Source organism: Equus quagga, chromosome 6 (assembly GCF_021613505.1).
Source record: "Equus quagga isolate Etosha38 chromosome 6, UCLA_HA_Equagga_1.0, whole genome shotgun sequence".
Taxonomy (NCBI): Eukaryota; Metazoa; Chordata; class Mammalia; order Perissodactyla; family Equidae; genus Equus; species Equus quagga.
Genome location: NC_060272.1, coordinates 15346529 through 15366515, shown reverse-complemented (window position 1 = coordinate 15366515; position 19987 = coordinate 15346529).

The following is a 19987-nucleotide window of genomic DNA, read 5'->3' as shown; positions in this document are numbered from 1 at the left end:
AAGTTAGAAATGGCCTTTTAAACCCATATAAACAACAAAACCAGAGAGCTTCTCAGCACAGAAAGGTACACTGTGTACCTTTGATCATTCAGCTTATTCTGGAGCAGGCTTCCTTCCAGCCTTGGCTTTCTACTTTCATAAATTGTGTTCTAGCTGTGCCGCCTCTGGAGCTCGCAGTGCCCACTTCACTAGACGATGACTCACGCTCACCATGGAACAAATTACTTCCATTTTGATATCATTTGGAGGCACAAGACAGAAAGACTATGAACAAATCCTACAACAAAAGATGGTTTCTCAGCAAAGAGTTTCACCCACCTCCTCTCTTAGCTAGTTTTCCAAAGAATAATTATAGAGCAAAACTGTAAGCTCACTGAAAATAATAGCTGGGTTGAACTTTCCTTTATACAACATCTTACACAAACCTGAGCTTAGTAGGTACTCAATACATACTGAAGCACATAGAAACAACTCGGAGTGGACTCAGCATAGCAGTGACTTTAACAAGTATGTATATGTGTCTACATGTATGTTTGTATATACATATGTGTGTACTCATACATACATACATATATATACATACACACATACATATAGAGAGACCCTGCACTGTAGACAGTAATAGTGATGTTTGATCATATTGCTCTATATGCACCACACTATGTCATCTGTTTATTTGTTCATTTAATCAACATTTATTATGTTACAACATGCCAGGGAGAACTCTCATGATGGAAGGAAAAGAAGATTTCTTGTCTCTTTACAGCTCTCTCTGATTTTTGTCTCTGTTGGAAAGGTACCACAGCCTCACTTCCTAGCCACATCACTGTTGGAGAATATAGATGGTGTTATTAAAGGGCAGAAGGAATAAATGCAGGCAGCCCCCAGCATCGAGGAAGCGCCAAGGAAGTGTTGAATGATGGAATGAATGTCAGATCCATGTGCTTCAGAAGAGGCTAGCAGACGCCTGATCTCAGGCTGAGAAAAAGTGAGCAACAAGGTAGGAAAGCATCTACAGAATCTGATTTATGAGAAAGAAATGCACAAACCACACATGCACGGTGTGGGCCAAGTGCCACACTCAGTGGACGTTGATCAATATGTATTTGAGGTGGGGGTGTTTATCAATCAAAACATCTAAACCCATAAAATTTCAAAGCTAAGAAGACCTGAAAATTCCTCTGGTCCAACACTTCCCAGTCTCTTATGTGTCATAGCACATGTAGAAAATGACAGTATTTATAAAGCATTCTGGGATAAATGAGGGAGGTTGCTCGGGGCAGGAGGGAGTGGCTCAAAGCCTTGCCTAGCCTCCCCCAGGCCTGAGGGAATCAGTATGTTGAGACGCTAGTCCCGTGAAGGCCGGCTTTAGGCCAGTCTCCTAAATTTACAGATGAGGAAATTAGATTCTTATTCAAGATCATCCAGCCAGAGAGGCAGAGCAGAACCAGGAGTAGCACTTTCAGTGTCTCTCTTCATTCATATTTCTATGACTCCAGTCCTTCTCAAGGTATGATCCCCAGACCAGCAGCATCGACACCACCGGGAACTTGTTCAAAGCAAATTCTCAGACCCCACCCTAGACCTACCGACACTTGAGGGCTGACGCCAGGCACTCTGCTTTCACAAACCTTCCAGGTGACTCTGATGCTCACTCAAGTTTCAGAACCACTGTTGGAGTCTACACTAACTCTCAATGATTCTGTGAGCTACTGGGTAAACATTCAGGTTGTCTAAGTCAGGAGTTGGCAAAGTTTTTCTCGAAAGGGTGCCTGATACCAAATATATTTATACTCTCCATGCTGTCCAGTCTCTGTCACAGCTATTGAACTCTGCTGTTGTAACACAAAAGCAGTGATAGGCAATACATAAATGAATGGGCATGACTGTGTTCTAATAAAACTTTGTTTATAAAAATAAAAATTGTGAGGGAGTGAATGTGGTCCATGGCAGTGGTTTGCCAACCCCTGGTACTGACGATTGGAATGGATTCTTTAACCTCATAATTTAAATTCTTAGCCATTCTGGTTAACACAAAAGTCTCTTAGCAACATCTGTCAATGTTGGTGTCAATATCTATGTTTTTCCACTCAATTAACATGTGCTAAATGCCTCCTGAGTGCCAGACTCTAGCATGCAGAGATGAAAAGATCCAATCCATGCCCTCAAGTATAAGAATTTCATGCAGTAGAGAAGCAAGAAGTCAAGTAAAATTATATTGTTTTTGCATATGGCCTTGAAGAAAATGTCTACCTAAATGCTTGGATTTTGCTGCTAAATACATTAAGATTTTCCACTTATAAATGGACAAGAAGCGTAGTAATGCATACTCCAAACTCTAAGCCAGCAGAGATGGTAACTGTCCTGGCAACCACCATTTTATTATACCTTCAGATTCTGGGTCAGGATTTCAGACAAATAGGAATGTTTGCATCTGCTCCACAAAGTCCGCAGACTTTACGGGGAAGACTTGAATGTCTGGAAGATAAGATCTCCTGGAGGCTTCTTCAGTCACACGCCCTGTACCTGGGCCAATGTGATTCAAAGGCTAGACTAAGCTGGGATCATTGGCCAGATCCCCTGCACATGGCCTCTCCATGTGTCCTGGGCATCTCACAGCATGGTGGCCTCTGAGCAGTCAGACTTCTTACGCAGCATCTCAGGGCTCCAAGACCATGTGTTCCAATGAGCAAGGCAAAAGCAGCATGGCCTGCTATGATCAAACTTTAGAAGTCACGCTCCATCGTTATAGCCACACTCTATTGATCAAAGAACACAAACCCGCCCTGATTGAAGAGGCAGAGGCAGATGCCGGGGCTCTTGATGGGAAGAGAGTCAAATAGCTTTCATCCATGTTTGAAAACCACCATTGAGAGTAACGAACAATGAGAACGCCCTATCCTAGAGGAAGGGGGATTTATGGAATTTCAAAAATGCAGATAGCATGCTAAATCAAAACCAACTCTGCTAAAAAATTCAAAATGGAAGAATAGGTCTGGAAGTCATTTGATTTGGATGTACTTGCTAAATAATGATCCTCCAGAAGAGGACTTTAGGAAATGTTTCCATCCGTCCATAGAACATAAGGGACTGTAGACGCTGCGTAGAACTGAATGACACGTAGAATGTGGGTTCATCCACTGTCGATGCCAGGTGGCAGGCTGTCATCAAAGGAGAGATGCTCACGGTCCTTACCAAGCTGCCAGAAATCTCTTACCAGAGGACAAGGAAGAAATTATAAGTATTTATTTGTAGATTTTCGCTGGCATATCTTTCGTTAAAAAAAGAAATAAACCTGAATTTTCCTTCCTTTTATCTGTTCTTCATTTAAAATTGCTTACTTCTCTGAGAATTCAGCACTAATTTAGGGATAACTTTATAATCCTTTAATACAGAAAGTCAAATAGAAGTCTTCCTTGGTGAAAAATGCATTGTTTGTACATACTGTAGATTGTTTTCAACATCTGCTTAAGAAGTAGTTAGGACAATAAATGATTCGAATTTTCTTAAATCCTTCCAACTGAAGAACTTCTTTTGAAAGAAGTTAGCCTGTAGAAATATTTTTTTTCTAATTTGTGTGATTTTTCTAAAACTAAGGAATAGTTTTTATGGTGAGAGAAGTGAGACTATTCAATTTGGGACAATAAAGTGAGTGGGTGAAGATAATGCTAATCTATTCCTTTTAAAAATAGAACTATGCTTAGAGGAGAAGTTTGAATACGTAATCTGGAATCATGGTGCTGTGGTTAGTCACGGCCTCCTAGATATTTGCAGCTATAAAAGGGCTCCTAGGAATTATCTAGTCCAACCCTGTCATTTTGCAGGTGACTAGAGTGAGGTTCAGACATACCAAGACAGCAGGGATGGCTTCTCTTCACCAAATATTCCAGATGTATAGCTATGTTTCCCAGTCTCTCCTGAAGTTAGGTTGTGGCCATGTCACCAGTTCTGGCCCATGTACTATAAGCAGAAGTGACATGTCGCTTCCTGGCTAAAATAGTGAAGAGCTCATGTGCCCCCGATCTCCCTTTCCCCTCGGTGGCCCCGATGTTGAGTTGGTGGAACCTCAATCTGAAAACTCCCTGGATCTCTGAATTATCCATGGAAGAAAGATGCCCTGGAGAGCTGCCCAGTGCTCATCAGACTTCACATAAGCAGGAAGCCAACATTTGTAGCATAAAGCCACAGAGATTTCAGGATTTATTTGTTTCTGCAACACAGTTTACCTATCCTAACTGATGCACCAAGCAACTTACTCAAGTTCAGTCAGCAAGTCAATGGCAGAGCTAGGATTAGAACCCAAGTCTCCTAAATTGCCAGTCCAGGTCCATACTTTATAATCACAGAAGAGTCAGTGTAGGCACCACCACACCAAGTCATCAAGCAAAGGGACCAAAACTGAGACCAAATGTGGACCGGGCTGATAAAGACGTGGCACCCACGGATTGAAGTCCAGAGCCAGAGAGGGTCTAGTAAAGAAGGAAAGAAGCCCCAGTCTTCAGCCTTCAGTATAGGACCAGAGAAGCTGATCCCCAACTTGGGGGACAGTTGCTCAGGATTGTCTCTGATGGTCACGTTCTGCCCAATTTGTACATATTCCTCAGGGTGATGACAATTGCTCCTAGACCCCGTAGCCCGGTTGGGAAGTTCAATGCCCAGAAGGAAGTGTTTCCATCTTCTTGTGTGTGTTCAGCAGCCATTAAACACAGTCAGGAACCATATGCCTCAGACCCAGATTAAGTTAACACGATGTAGAATTTTTAAAAACAACAAATTGAAAAAAAAATGAGGTTTTAGTTGCTAGGCAACATCAGTACGAAGCTCTTTCTTTCCCTTTAAGAACATTCTCTCCATCTCCATGGACAAAAGTCAAAGAGCACTTAGTGACAGGCATATATTTGGTTGTGACACCAAATTGAGTTTTCCCTAAAAACATACTATATTGCGTCAAGCACTTCAGGGTTCCGAATGGCTACCCTCTGTGCACAGGATGATGTTTCCTGTTCTGAAATACTCATTTTGCTCTGTACAAACAGGTTAGAAGGCTATCTTTTGGCAGCAATTGAAATACAAGTGGAGATTTTGCAAAGTCATGCAAGTCTATTCTCTCCCAAGGACAGGAGGGGGTTAGCTGTGACCCATCCTGTAGAAGATCATTCTCTGTCTGCATGTCAGGAGCTTAAGCTAAAGGAAAGTCCCTCTCTCTCCTTGTCCCCTCCTGAGAAATGGATGCTTTACCCCTGCGCTGGCCTCTTTAAATGCATACACTCACTCAAATGTGAACCAGAAGTAGATCTAGCAATAAGCATCAAGATCACATCTCTGGAACAGTCCAGAACACTTTCCACTGACCCACTGAGTTATACAGCCTCTTGCATTCCTTTGCCCAGGTTCTCCCTTTTCCTCTTCCACTTTCAGCCTGGCTTCCTCCTCTGGCCCAGATATTTACCTCAGCATCCTTTGCCCAACATCTATTATAGACCCAATTCCCAGGATGAAGCTTACCAATATCCTTAGAACTCATTTTTGCTCTTAGCCCCCAGCTCCAAACCAAAAGACAACTTCCCTGGCAGAGGCGGGAATGAAAACGCACCTTAGGGGGTATTGTCCGAAGCCCAGCTGCCCTACAGATGGCACTTGGCCTGAAAGGAACCAGGAAGTAGAATGGACTCCATAACATTTCCATCAGGGATACAGAGAATCTCTCTACCTAGAGTTTGTGAAGCACCGAGTATGTGTCATACACTGTCAGAACTGTAAAGAGCATAAAATAACAGATATAATAGTCTAGAGGAAGTAAGACTAACACAAAAGAAAGCAGCCCAGGCTATTCATTTCACCCAAGTTTGCCTTATGAAAATATTACAAGAGATAATGAGGCAGAAGATAATTTTAGAGATGGTGCTGGGCTGCTTGGTGTTATCAAATACCAGATTCCCAGTGACTTTCTTGTAGCCCAGGAGGAGGGGCAGAGGCACTCCCGCAAGAGCCCCCAGAACACTGTCCAAGGTACTTAGGAGATGCTGGGACCTGCTTATCCTAACTGCCTGGCATGGCCTCTTTGTTGCTTCCTCCCAGTCCTGAACTCAGAATGCTTTCAGTATTGGGTTCTTACTTTCATCCCTGTAGAATTTTGCTGCTTTGTTGCCAACATCTGATCCCCACCTTTCCTCTGTTTCCTCTCCCTCTACCACATCTAGCTGCTGGAACTGGCTGGCCTACATTGGGTTCTTGAGTTCAGCACATTCCCTCCCTCCCTGCCTTCTGTCCTCTCTCCCCAAAACCTTTGTTAGGCACCATGCTGGTAAGCACCGGGAACAGGAAGACAGGAAACATACTGTCCTTGTCCTTAAGGACCTAACTATCCAAAGCAGGCAACCAACACACGAAGTTACAAGTCTCACAGAGGCCAACAGATGACACACCTGGGCCACTTGCCTTCTGTAGGATGGGTGCTCCATGAGTGGCACAGGTAAGGTTCTTCAGCCATCTCAATTGAATTGGGTGCAAGCATAACGACCTATGAGGCAAAATCCCTCCCACCAAGCAAGTTCCGTTACTGTAACATCCTGCAGGGCAAGGAGAATGCTTGAACTTCTTTGCTTCATCCAATATTCTTAGCGCAAGGCATTTCTGGGCACAGAAAACTTGCTCATTAAAGATGTGAGGATCAAAAGGAAATTCATTCAAAGGACCTTCTGGTCTTTTGCTGCTTCTGATCTCCCTACCTTTCCCACCCACCCCCTCACCACACACACACACATACACACACGCATACACACTCCTGGAGGCATTTTTCATGCAATATGCTTTGTAAACTTCAAAGGTCATACACAAACATTCGATATTGCTGTTGCATCCTACTTCCCTCCTATTCCTTGTAAGAAGAAGGCACCCTGGGCACCACAGCAACACGTGCTGCATATCCCTTTCCTTCACCTCCCCACACTGTCATGGAAGTGAGGCCAGCATCTCAAGCAGAAATAACGCCAGAGCCTCGTGGAGGAGCTGTGTCTCATCTTAGCACTGCCCAAACCTGTGTGCCCCTGAAGAAACTTATTTTCCATTTCTTGATAAGTGTTCTTGTAAGCATGGACCTAAGATATTTGTAAAGTAAGGGCAGATTACACCCTTGGCTTCCTCTCCATCGATTTGACTTGCCACAATGTCCCTGAGAAAACTAAATTGATCTGCCAGGATTTATACTTTATGAGGTCCCACATGATTGCCCCGGAATCTGTTCTTCTCAAGGGGCCTTCAGACGAGTACAATTTTCTTCCACATTTCTTCAAGTATAGCAGTGCATCTTTTAGGATCTTTTCATCCCTGCTGAAGTCTTGCAGAAATGAGGGTTGTGTGTGTGTCTGATTTAGTAGGCTAAGTTCCTGTTATGGAGAGAGTGCCTGCATTGCACAGGATGGGGATCAATGGCATCTGTTCTGGATATGTTGTAAAATGGCTTAATTGTTGAATCCGAGCTTTTAATTCTAAAGTGGATAACTAACAGATAGAAAGTTTGTTCTATTAAAACAAACCCAATGCGAGGGTAGGCATCCCCCGAGGCAGTCGAGCAGATGGCTTAAATGGTTCCAGAAGTCCGACCAGTTGTACGATAGAGACTATTGGAATAAATGCTCCTCCAGGAGCAGCAAGCAATGTGTCCTTTTGTTTTTGGAATTCTACAACAAAGTTATGATTTACAGCTTGACCTAACTCTCTTGGTGTTCTTTCTTAGAACTTCAGGTTCTAAATATTTTAACGCGAGCATTTTAAGCAGGAGAAAAAGACTTTTTTAAATGGATTTTTTTGCAAAGCCTGTCAGTATGAATAAATTCCTTTTTGACAACTCTAGAGTTTGTGTGTGTGTGTGTGTGTGTGTGTGATCAGTCTCTAGATTTATCCACTAAAAAGATAGGCATACATTTACAGCTAAGTCCAAAAATATTTTTGAAATGATTGGAATCCTAAAGTCCTAATATTTTCCTTATGTAGTGTTTTCCAATTGCCCTCCAGGTTTTCCTACATTAAAATGCATTTTCTAAACAGGGAAAAGTTCCTGCATCAACCAATAAATATTTATGGAGAACTTGCCATGTACTAACACTGTGAGATTAGTTTGGAGGGGAAAACAAAAGAATTATATGACATGATATCTGTTCCTAATAAGATTACCATCTATTTGAGAAACAAAATTGACCAATGAACTCATTTAAGAACTTAACATTTAAACTGTGTGATCCTGGGGCCAGCCCTGTGGCCAAGTGGTTAAGTTCCACGCTCTGCTTGGAGGCCCAGGGTTCGCTGGTTTGGATACTGGGTGTGGACGTACACACCGCTCATCAGGCCATGCTGTGGCAGCATCCTACATAGAAGAACTAGAATGACCTACAACTAGGATATACAACTATCTACTGGGGCTTTGGTGAGGGAAAAACAAAAAGAGGAAACAGATGTTAGCTCAGGGCCAATCTCCCTCACCAAAAAAAAGAACAGCCTTTAAACTGTGTGACCCTGTCCTAGCCATAGCAACGGGTGAGGATAGACAGTACATTGAAAGCCAAACAGGACTTGGAATGGGCAACAAATCTCCCTATTTCAGAGCTTTGCTTTTGTGGTTCCTTCATCCAGAGGAGGCCCTGGACCAATGTCAACACCAAGTTCAAATGCCTCCTCCTCAGTGAAGCCTGCGTCAGTCCCTTTGGTCGGCACTAATTGTTCCTGTTGCCAAACTCGTAAGTAGCACTTTGCTTGTACTTCTGTTGAAATCAGGACTCAATTCTGCTTTGATTTATACTTAACTAGTGAGTATCTATCTCCCCTAATAATCTTCTCAAAGGTGTAGATCAAGACTTTATCTTTGGATTCTCCCCAGAATCAGCACCTTGTTTTTTTTTTAATCTATTATCAATGTTTAATAAACATTTGTTGAATTTACTTACTTTTGTAATATAGACATTATACTTTCATATAATAATTCATGAGCTGTTTTCATATTAAACTGGAGTCTTCCAGTTGAACTAAGATATGTAAATTTCTAATATACCACTCACCACTATATTATACATATTTATATTTTAGATAATGTATTTCTTTTCTCTCTATAATTATGCATCAGATATTTTTCCCATAGAATAAAAATGAATTCAGTCCAGAAAATGATGATGTTATGCCAATAGCACGATGAAGGTTTTTTTCCCTCTTCAACATTCACATTTGGAAGTAAGAGCTTGGTTAAGTACGAGGAAGCTCTTAAATCATATACAACACATTTAGAATATTCTTGAAAAAAGCTTCTCTTTTTTTGAGAGAGGTATCATGTTATATTAATAACATCTAACATTTATGATGCACTTATTGGGTGCCAGGCACTATGTTAAGCCTTTACATGAATGATCTCATTAATTTCTCAGAAAAATCCAGTTTCCAATATTTTTTTGTTATTATGTATGCTCTTCTCCCAGTCCTTATGAGTTTGTCTGTTTTTAATATCTTTTTATTTAGTTTAAGTGGGATCACTGAAGGGAAAAGATTTAATGTTTGTGTTCATCTGCCTTCTTAGCCTGGCCAGAATCCAATGTCTTTGAAAACGAAGGCATTTTAGAACAAGGATCCAAAGAGCAGACTCTGTGGTCAAACTGCCTGAGTTTGAATTCTTGTTCTAGAAATTATCAACTGTGAGACCTCTAGATACCATTCAGAGAGCAAAAAAGAATTTTAAAATAACTTTAATCCCCTCAGAGAGATAAGAGAAGTGTTGCATCCACGAAACAAAGACAGGATGCTATCTAAAAAAATAAAATAAAATAAATATTCAAGAAACAAATAAAAATGCCTCCTGGAAATTAAAAATATGACAACATAAATTTTAAAATCAACTGATGTGTTGGAAGATAAAGTTGGAAAAGTCTCCAAGAAAGATTTTCATGTAGAAAATATGAAAAAAAGAAGCAAGGAAAATTAGAAGACAAATCCAGAAGGTGAACCTCGAGTAAAAGAAATTTCAGAGAGAGCAGAGAAAATGGATGGGGAGGAAATCATCAGTGAAATAACACAAGAAAATAACCAGGACTGAAGGCTGTGAGTTTCCAGTTTAGAGGGGTCTCCCCATTAAAAGCAGAGGCCTCCCTTTAAAAACTGCTGCCTGGGTAACCTGGGGCACTCACTCACCCTCCGAGGACTCCTGCTTTGGCATCCTCCTGCCTGCTGGAAATAGTCCACAATGAGCTCAGAAGCAGAAAATCCAGAGCAGCAAGCAGCTCCTGACATTTCTCTGCTAGAGATGCAACACCTGCTGCACACAACAGCCCAGCCACGCACCCTGACCGTCCTGACCCCAAGTTCCCCAGGACTCACCCTGGGCCTTACCATGACTTCCCCAAAAGGCCTTCCTAAACCCTTAGGACAGCAGAAGCCCCAACTCTGACCCAGAGATCAGCTCATTCTCTCCCGGGAGCCTTCGTCTGGCAGTGGCAACACCATCCCTTCCTTACACAGCTAGTGGTGTGCTCGCTGCTCAGTTTTTCAAAATCGAAGAGTGTGTCATTAGGGATACATATTTGCATGATAAAACTTGTTTTCTTCTGATACATACTAAAAGCAAGAAAAAGCAAAGAAAAGCAAGATCACTATTAACACAAAAGTCAGGGTTTGAGTTACCTCTCAGGGAAGGAAGGCAATGTACCTAGGGAGGAGCAAACAGGGCCTTCCACAGGGCTGGGACTGAGAATGCTCCATTTCTTAACCTGAGCAGTGGGTACGTGGCATTCATTTCATCATTCTTCTTTAACTTGCACATGTATGTTTAATAGATTCTTCAATGAAAATGGTACATTTCATAGTTTAAAAAGATTAAAAACATGACAAGTAGACCTCGGGTCAGAATTCATGAGGCCTGTCTCTACCTCCTGCTGCCTGTATGACTTTAGACAATTCACTTCTCACACAATTCACTTTATTGTCTCAACTGCCAATAAAGGTAATTTGTCTTCTGCCCACCTCCACAGCAGTCCTGAGAGAGGAAATGGGATCATACATTTGAAAGTGCTTTGTACACTGCAAAGTGACGTATAAGCAGAGGCATTGATTACTATGGCATAGCCACTTTGCTAAGGATATCTCTAAATAGAGTAATCCCCATATTAGGGTCAATGTGTCCCACGTCTCATGTGTTTCCCAGAGGTCGTTATCAGGCTCTCTGCTATTCTTGGATCTCCTTTGGTTGGATTACAAATATTTGTTCTCTCTTGGGAATACTCAATGAAATGAAATTCCTATCATCGACTGCTCTTTCTAGAGAGAAGGCACAAGATTTATATCCTTAGGTACATTCCATCTTAACAATAACCTTAGTTGCTGCACTGGATCATTATGGAAAGAAACTTTCTAAACTGATTCAGCCAAAGGACCTGAGAACAGAGTCAGTCTTGTCCATAAAATAGTGCACTTGAGCATCAGCTCGTAGAAGAACTTGAAGCAATTTAGGTTATTTAGCCATTCTCCAGGCTATTGTTTTCTTCTGATACATACTAAAGAGAAAATCAGAAGTGGAAATATTTCGTTAAGAAGTTGTTATGGGGGGCTGGCCCTGGGGCCAAGCACTTAAGTTCATGAGCTCCACTTCAGCGACCCAGGGTTTCACCGGTTCAAATCCTGGGCACAGACATGGCACTGCTCATCAAGCCACACTGAGGCAGCATCACACATAGCACAACCAGAAGGACCCACAACTAGAATATACAACTATGTACTGGGGGGCTTTGGGGAGAAGAATGAAAAAAGAAGAAGAAGAAGAAGAAGAGGATGGCAACGCATGTTAGCTCAGGTGCCAATCTTTAAAAAAAAAAAGTAAGTTGTTATGGGTTGAATTATGTCCCCCCCAAAATTCATACATTGAAGTCCTAAACCCCAGTCCCTCAAAATGTGACCTTATTTGGAAATAGGGTCATTGTAGATGTAATTAGTTAAGGTGAAGTCATCAGAGTGGCCCTAATCCAGTGGGATATTTGGACACAGAAACAGGCACAGAGGGAAGACAATGTGAAGAGACATGGGGGAAAGACAGCCACCTATAATAAACCAGAGAGAGAGGCCCAGAACAGATAGCCCCTCCTAGCCTCAGAAGGAACCAACCCTGCTGACTTCCAGCCTTCAGAACCGTGAGAGAATGCTTTTCTGCTCCAAGCCATGCAGTGTGTGGTACTTTGTTACAGCAGCCCTCAAAAACTAATACAGAGGTAAAGAGGAAACTAAAAGAATTTACCAATTATCTGTGCAGAACTGAATCTCCTCCTCGTGAAGTTTTTCTGTATTTTCCCTTCTATTGGGCTTTCCGTGCCTGTGAAGCTCCTGGAGCATGAAGCTGATCAGCAGGCAGAGGAGGATGTGCATGCCAAGGATCCTAAGTGCCTTCCATCTTATGATCATGCAAAAATTGGCTTTTCGGGCCCTACAGACAGGATATGGAACAAAGATCCAAGCTCCTGGCACCGTTTCTTTATCGTTTATAACCCTTTGTGCTAAGGTTGCAGACAGTCTGAGTCTGCCTGTTCCAGGCCCACAGACACCCTGAGCGCAGGCGTGCGCCTCCTCACCAGCAGCAGGCCTCCAGCGCTCAGCACCCAACCCAGAGAACCAACCCGCTCATCCAGACCCGGCCCCAGGCCCATGAGTCTGCTCCCCCATCCTGAGCTGCTTTCCCTAAGCAAGCCTCCTCCAACGGTCCTGGCCTCTTCTCCTCCCCTCTTTTGATTCACCAAAATAGACTTAAAGAATGGCTTGTAGAGGTTCTCAACTCTAGCCATATACTGCTCTCCTGTGGGGTGGTTTTAAAAAAATGCAGATGTCTGGGCCCCACCCCAGCTCACTTCAAACAGAATCTCGGATTGAGGGCTGTGGTATGCTACAAACATATGTTTGGTCTTTGTCCCCCGTTCCTGGCAGAGAGAACCTAAAACCCCTGGGATGTCCTGAATGATGGGGGTGTCTTGGTTATTCATAACAAGCTGTGATTAGGGGTTAGGAAATTTCAGCCCCACCCCCTGACCCCTGGGGAAGGGAGGGAGGCTGGAGACTGAGTTTAATAAAAACTCTTGAACAATGAGATTCTGAGAGCTCCTGGGTTGGTGAACACTTCGAGATGCTGGGAGGGGGTGCACCTGGAGAGGGTGTGGAATCTCCTCCCCCACATATCTTCCATTCAGCTGCTCCTGAGTTGTGTCTTTATAATAAAGCTATAATCATAAGTAGAGCATTTTCCTGAGTCCTTTTAGTCAGTCTAGTGAATTAACAAACCTGAAAGTGGGGATGGTGTGGAACTCCCAAATTTGTAGTCGGCTGGCCGGAAGTGTGTGTTGCTTGGGGATCTCTCTTATGGCCGGAGTCTGACGTGGGAGCATCTTGTGGGCCTAGCCCTTTGACTTATGGGCCATCATGCTAACTCCAGGTAGATAGTTCAGCATTGAACTTCGCTGCTATGTGAGGATCCTCCGACCCAATCCTTCTTCCCTTCCCTCTCCCCTTTCCCAGGTGTCAGCCCTGTATTGTAGTCTGAAGGCTCTCCCTGCCTGCTCCTGCTCTTTCTTCCTTCATCTCTCACAGGCATTTTGCCTATAAATGCCTTGCCTATCCAATCCTGTTTTGCCACCTGAGTCTCAGAGGACCAGAATAAATTTATCAGTATTTTTTAAATTTCCCTAAGTGATTGTGACATCAGCCAGGTCTAAGAACCACTCTCCAGGTGTGCTAACTGCCAACGTGCCTGCCCCTATTCTAATGGAGAGACCAACGTGCAAACCCATAATTACAGTCTGACCTGGAAAATGGAGCAATAAAGATGTGAGCTGAATCTTCTGGAAGCACTGAGGAAGGAGAGACTAAATTCACCTGGTGAAGTAAAGGATAGTTTCACCTCCTGGTGCCAATAGACAACAGATGTATCTCTTGGGCTCCGAGTAGAGAATTCTTACTGTTTCCCGTCATATTACATCACTGTGATAAAATCATCATGTATTGTGGGTGCAAATTCTGAGGTGTTTTTATTCACAAGACTCTTAGCCACCAAATGTGTGGGGTTTTTCTCATATCAACCAATTCTCCAACTCTCTGGGCACCAACTGGGTTCCTACAATTCAATTCGGCTCTAACATAACTACCCAGATTTGGTGTAAACCCACAGGTTAAGGGATCAGTCCCACAAGATGCCAATTGCAAGTCCCAGGTTGTCAGCTGTGCTCCTGACCGATCAGCTGTAAATTGGGGGTTCCCATGACTCCCTCTTTGGGTTCAATAATTTTCTAGAACAGCTTGCAGAACTCAGGAAAACACTTTACTTATATTACTGGTTTACTATTAAGGATACCAACTCAGGAACAGCCAAATGGAGGAGATGCACAGGGCAAGGTACAGGGAACGGGTGCGGAGCCGCCCTGCTCCCTCCAGCACATCGATGTGTTCGCTAACGCAGAAGCTCTCTGAATCCTGTCATTTAGGGGTTTTCATGGAATTGTCATTACACAGGTGTGAGTGATTACAGCGTTGGCCGTGAATGATTAACTCAATCTGCAGCCTTTCTCCCCCTGAGAGGCTGGGTGTTGGAGCTGAAAGTTCCAGCCCGCTGATCACGTGGTTGGTTCCTCTGGCAACCAGCCCCCATCCTGAAGGGACCCACCCAGAGTCACCTTATTAGCACAAGTTCAGGTACAGTTGAAAGGGTCTTATTATGAGTAATAAACTATGCTCCTCTCACCCCTGTCACTCAAGAAATTCCAAGAGTTTTAGAAGTTCTTGTGTCAGGAACCAGTAACAAAGATCCAATATTATAACAAAAGATGCTCCTATTGCTCAGGAAATTACAAGAGTTTTAGGAGCTCTGTGCCAGGAACTGGGGACAAAGACCAAATAGATATTTCTTATTATATCACACAAATCCACAAGGCTAAGATTTGATTTCCAGTGAGTTCTACTGAAATCAGTAGAAAGAAAACTGACTTCCTCAAATACCCTGGCAAGAAAAACTGGTGTGTGTGTGTGTGTGTGTGTGTCACATTGCATCCATAGAGCTAAACCTGTCATGCTATCAACACACATACTTTGGAAATGTAGAGATTTTTACATCAACTGTCTCCAATAATTTCTAGTTTTCCTTTTAAAAAATGCATCACTAATTATAGGATAGTTATCCCAGCTGGAAGCCTTTTATCCTTGCTGGATACAGCCATTTCCCAGCAAGGCTAAAAACCAGATAAGTGCTATGTGTGGCGTTTAAAAAGTCAAATATTACGCAAGGTCACATATGAATCACTTTTTTCCTAAATTAATGCATTATTTTGATGTTCCAGGAAAAATGTTCTAATACATATTTTCTTTTAGCTTCAACTATTAAGCAATTTAGAACAGAGGCCTCCATCATGTCCCATTGGACTGCCGATCTCCATGATAGATTCACACAAGCAGCTCTAAGTAGCTCTCTATAAATGTGGGCGAAAGGGAGGAAAAAAGGAAACAAATGTTTTCTTTAGCATTTTTCATTCTAACTGTAATCTGAAGTTGGAAGAAGGGTGGCTATAATAATTATTTTTGTGGACAAGTTTTGTTTTGTTTTCTTTCGTTTTTTTATCATGGCAAAATATATATAACATAAGATTTACCATTAACAACATCGGATCCTCTTCATAGAATTTGGCCCCTGGCATCATATTCGCATCCTGTCCCCTAACATGCACACACACTCACTCACACGTACTCACACACAGTCACTCATACACACATTCTCACAGTCACAGACACACGCACACCCTAACCCCACTTTGGGAATCCTGACGTCTAATTAAAACATGATGGTCGTCAAGCGGTTAGTAGAAATGAACCAACGGGATGAAGAGTCCATAGGGAAAGGAGACACAGGATTTGTCCCTGTTGGGTGGAAAACAGACAGCTAAAAATCTAAAACAATGAAATGGATTGATTTGCATAAAAGGAGAGTGCAGTTTTGTTTCTTTAGCTGTCCGTGATTCCTTAGCATAAACATAGGAATTACTGTGGAGTTTCACAAACACAGAAGGAAACGACTGTCTCATGTTCACCTCCCCCTTGAGCTACCTCCACACCTCCCTGTGCTTTTCATGAACTAATGTCTTAAAATCAGAGTCTATCCTCATCTCTCTTAATGCGTATGTATCTCTCAACCCATTGCAACCTGGCTTCACCCCATTGCATGGCACTGACACGGCTCCTAATAATTGTCTTGGAATTACCAGCCCAGGGCTTTATTTCTTGGTCTTCGGCCTACTTGAGCTCTCTACAGCACATGACACTGTTGACAAATGGCCTTCAAACTCCCCCTTGCCTTGGTTTCTAGAACGGCTCTCTCTTGAGACTCTTTCTCTGGCTGCTTCTCCCACTTGCCCTGAACCATCTGGATTGCCTAGCTTCCTTCCTCGCCTTCTCAGAGTTGCTCTCCCTTCTTTCCTTGGACAATCTCCCCCACTCCCCTGGCTTCTGCTCCATCTACACCGAGAACTCTCCAAATGATCCTCTGACTGTACTGCGCCCCATTTTTCTTCTCCTTGTTCTCCAGCTGCCTGCTGGACATCTCTTCCTCTCTGTCTTATTAGCATCTCATACATGACATGTCCAAAATCAAACTAAAAGTAAACTGATAACATAAAACAACAACACAAAAGTCTCTCTCCCCTGTATTCTTTCTTTATGTGAGTTAACGGCACTGTCGTAGTCTGCTCGAGCTGCCATAACAAAACACCAAAGTCTGGGTGGCTTAACGCAGACATTTCTTTCTCATAGTTACGGAGGCTGTGTGGCAAGTCCAAGATCAGTTTCTGGTGAGAGCTCTCTGCCTGGCCGGCAGGTGGCCGCCTTCTCAGTGTGTGTTCACATGAGGGAGAGAAAGAGAGAGCAAGCTCTCTGATGTCTCTCCTTTTTCGTTTCTTTGTTTTTGCTAAGGAAGATTCGCACTGAGCTAAAATCCATTGCCAGTCTTCCTCTTTTTTTCCTTTTTTTTTAATGTGAGCTGCCACCTCAGCATGGCTGCTAACAGATGAGTGGTGTAGGTCCACGCCCAGGAACTGAACCAGGCCACTGAAGTGGAGCATGCCGAACTTAACCATTAGGCCACCAGGGCTAGCCCTAGTGTCTCTTCTTATAAGGACACTAATCCTATTGGATCAGAGCTCCACCTTTAGGGCCTCATTTTCTTTAATTACCTTCTCAAGGCCCTGTCTACAAATACAGGCACATTGTTGGGGCTTCAGCAAACGAATCTGGGGAGGAGGTGGGCATCACAATTCAGTCCATAGCAGACACCGTATCCAAAGCTAGTTCAAATCCTTGACTCTTCCTCTTCCCCAGCTGGACACCCCAATTCATGGGCATGGCCCTAAATTTCTCTTTAGCCCATTCCTTCCTTCCACCTCTACCTTCACAGTCCAGTTGAGGCCCCGTCCTGCCTCGCCTGGGCCACTTCCTTTGGTTTTCCTGCTGCTCTTCCTCTTCCCCCACCCCCCATCTTTCCGCCATGGTGCTGCCAGGTCACCATCCAAAATAACAGACTCGATCACGATGTCCATGCTGACACCATAAACTGTTCGTGGCACAGTTTTTCCCCATCTAACCCTCCCCTGACCCATCTGGTCTCATTTCCAGCCATTGTCCCCATATATCATGTTGTGGTCACACTGAGCTTCTAGCTCTCCCGGCGTGTGCTGCCCACCTTCACATCTCCTTCCTTGCTTCCTTTACCCAGCATTCTCCTCTACTTGGAATGTGCCTTCCTCCCTTCTTCTTTTGGTGTGTTCATGCCCATCTCTCAGGCCCCAGGTTAAATATGATCTCCAAGAAGCATTTCTCAGGCCCTCTGCTTAGCTGTCCCGCACCCTGTTCATACCCCTACTGCAGCACTTGCCGCATTTATACATCCATCTCCCCATTACACACGTGGTTCCTCGTGAGTAGTGACAGACTCTCCTTTAATGCTGAGCACCTGAACTCCACCCACAATTAGTATTTGATGAATGTAAATAGGGGCAGAGTGGTTGCAGGAATGCCAAGTGTAGGCAGGCCATACAGCCTTTCTCCTTTACTTTTCTCAGTTAAGAAGGTAAATCTTAAATAGTTTCAACTATGTATTTGTATGGACCATTTAATTCTTCTTCATACAGAGTAATAGGCTTTACATATGGTTACATTCCTCAAATGTATATAATAATGCCAATTTTTTTTAATTCAGGAGAAGACCACCTGAATTATAGGTCAATTCTTCCATTCTCAAAAGAAATGTATGTTACTGATAACTAGGATGTTTAATGTATGATTCAAATATGATTTTAAGTCAATTCTATAAAGGCAAGGACCATTAGGTTGTACTGTCACTCAGCTATCATATTTTATTTTAGGTTTAATTTTAAATAAGCCTAAAAGAAACAGGTTACAAATGTTCCTCAATTTAAAGTCCCTCCTGGGGTGAATGGCCTGACCTCTGGTCCAGAACACCAGAATTTTTAAAGATTGTATGAAAGATGGGTTGACATTAAAACAAAAACCTTTAATTAGCCAAGATAAATCTTTGTGCGCTTCTGGCCATATGCTCCCAGAACAGCATCTCTTTTCACGAGAATCCTTTGAAACGTCTACCAGAGGTGGAAAATGGAGACAAACCACACAGAACCGTGTGAGGAGGACAGAGGCAAACGCCAGGCGGCCTGTGCAGGCAGGCGCTTCTTACCCATTAAGCCAGATTTTACAACACGAAGTGGCTGACTAAAAGCCTTTTCGTTAACAGCAGTCCTATTGTGAGGAAATTCAAAGACACGAAAATGTGCAGGAATCATGACCTTGAACAATGCTTCGATATTCCCTATAATTAACATCACCTGGGAGCTTTTGCTTCCTGTTGGAGAGAAAACCGCCGTCCCTGAGCTGAGAGCAATCTCAAGCAGAGCAGAGCCAGACCTTCCAGGACCCAAGAATGGGACTCGAGCTGTCCAGAAACAGGGTACTTCTCTCAGACCTGAATGAGGATTTGTTCCCATCGAGGCACCAATTTTGGGAAACCAAGAAACTAGTCTAAACACCAGGGCTCAGCTGTGATCAGGACCAGGAGAGTGACTTGGGCTTGGTTGCTCCACACGGTTTTTGCAGCCTGGGACTCACGTGTTTGTACCCTCCACAGGGGCAGGAAATGTGCCTGTTTTGTCGTGATGTGTTGATGCACAGCCGCAAGCCCAGGGCTTGCTGTAGCCTAGTGATCTCTCCCTTCCTACTTCCTGCTTCCAACACTGCTCTCAAACCTGCCAAATGCCCCACTCCCTAGTTGCTTCTCATCTCGACGATACTTCTGCCTTGGCTGCTTCCATTGTCTGGAATGCCGTTTGACACCCCACCCGGTCCCCTTCACCTGGCAACATGCTGTTCAGTTCTTAAAACTCAGCTCTGTCATCTCCTCCGGGAAGCCTTCCCTGACTCTCCTCCCCGAGGCTGAGTTAAGGGTCCTTCTGAGAATGGTGAGGAAGAATGTGTTGTGTGCCTCTCTCCCAGTTTCTGGTGGTTTTCTGGCCATTTTTTGTGTTCATTGGCTTGTAGAAGCATCGCCCCCATTTCTGCCTTCATCTCCACATGGCATTCTCCCTGTGTGTGTCTGTATCCAGACTCCCCCTTTTTATAGGAATACCATCATATTGGACTAGGGCCCACCCTAGTGACCTCATCTTAACTTGATTACCTCACTAAAGACCTGTCTCCAAAAACAGTCACATCCTAGGTACTGTGTGTTAGAAATTCAACATGTGGATTGGGGGGACACAATTCAACCCATAACAGACCCCGTTGTCTGTGTTTCCATAAAGCCCTCCATATATCCCTATCATTGCTTTATAATATGTTCAAAGAACTATTTCCTCCACTGGACTGTGAGCTTCGTTGCAGAAGGTGCTGTGTTATGTGATCTTTATGCATCCGATGCCCAGCAGAGTGTCTGACA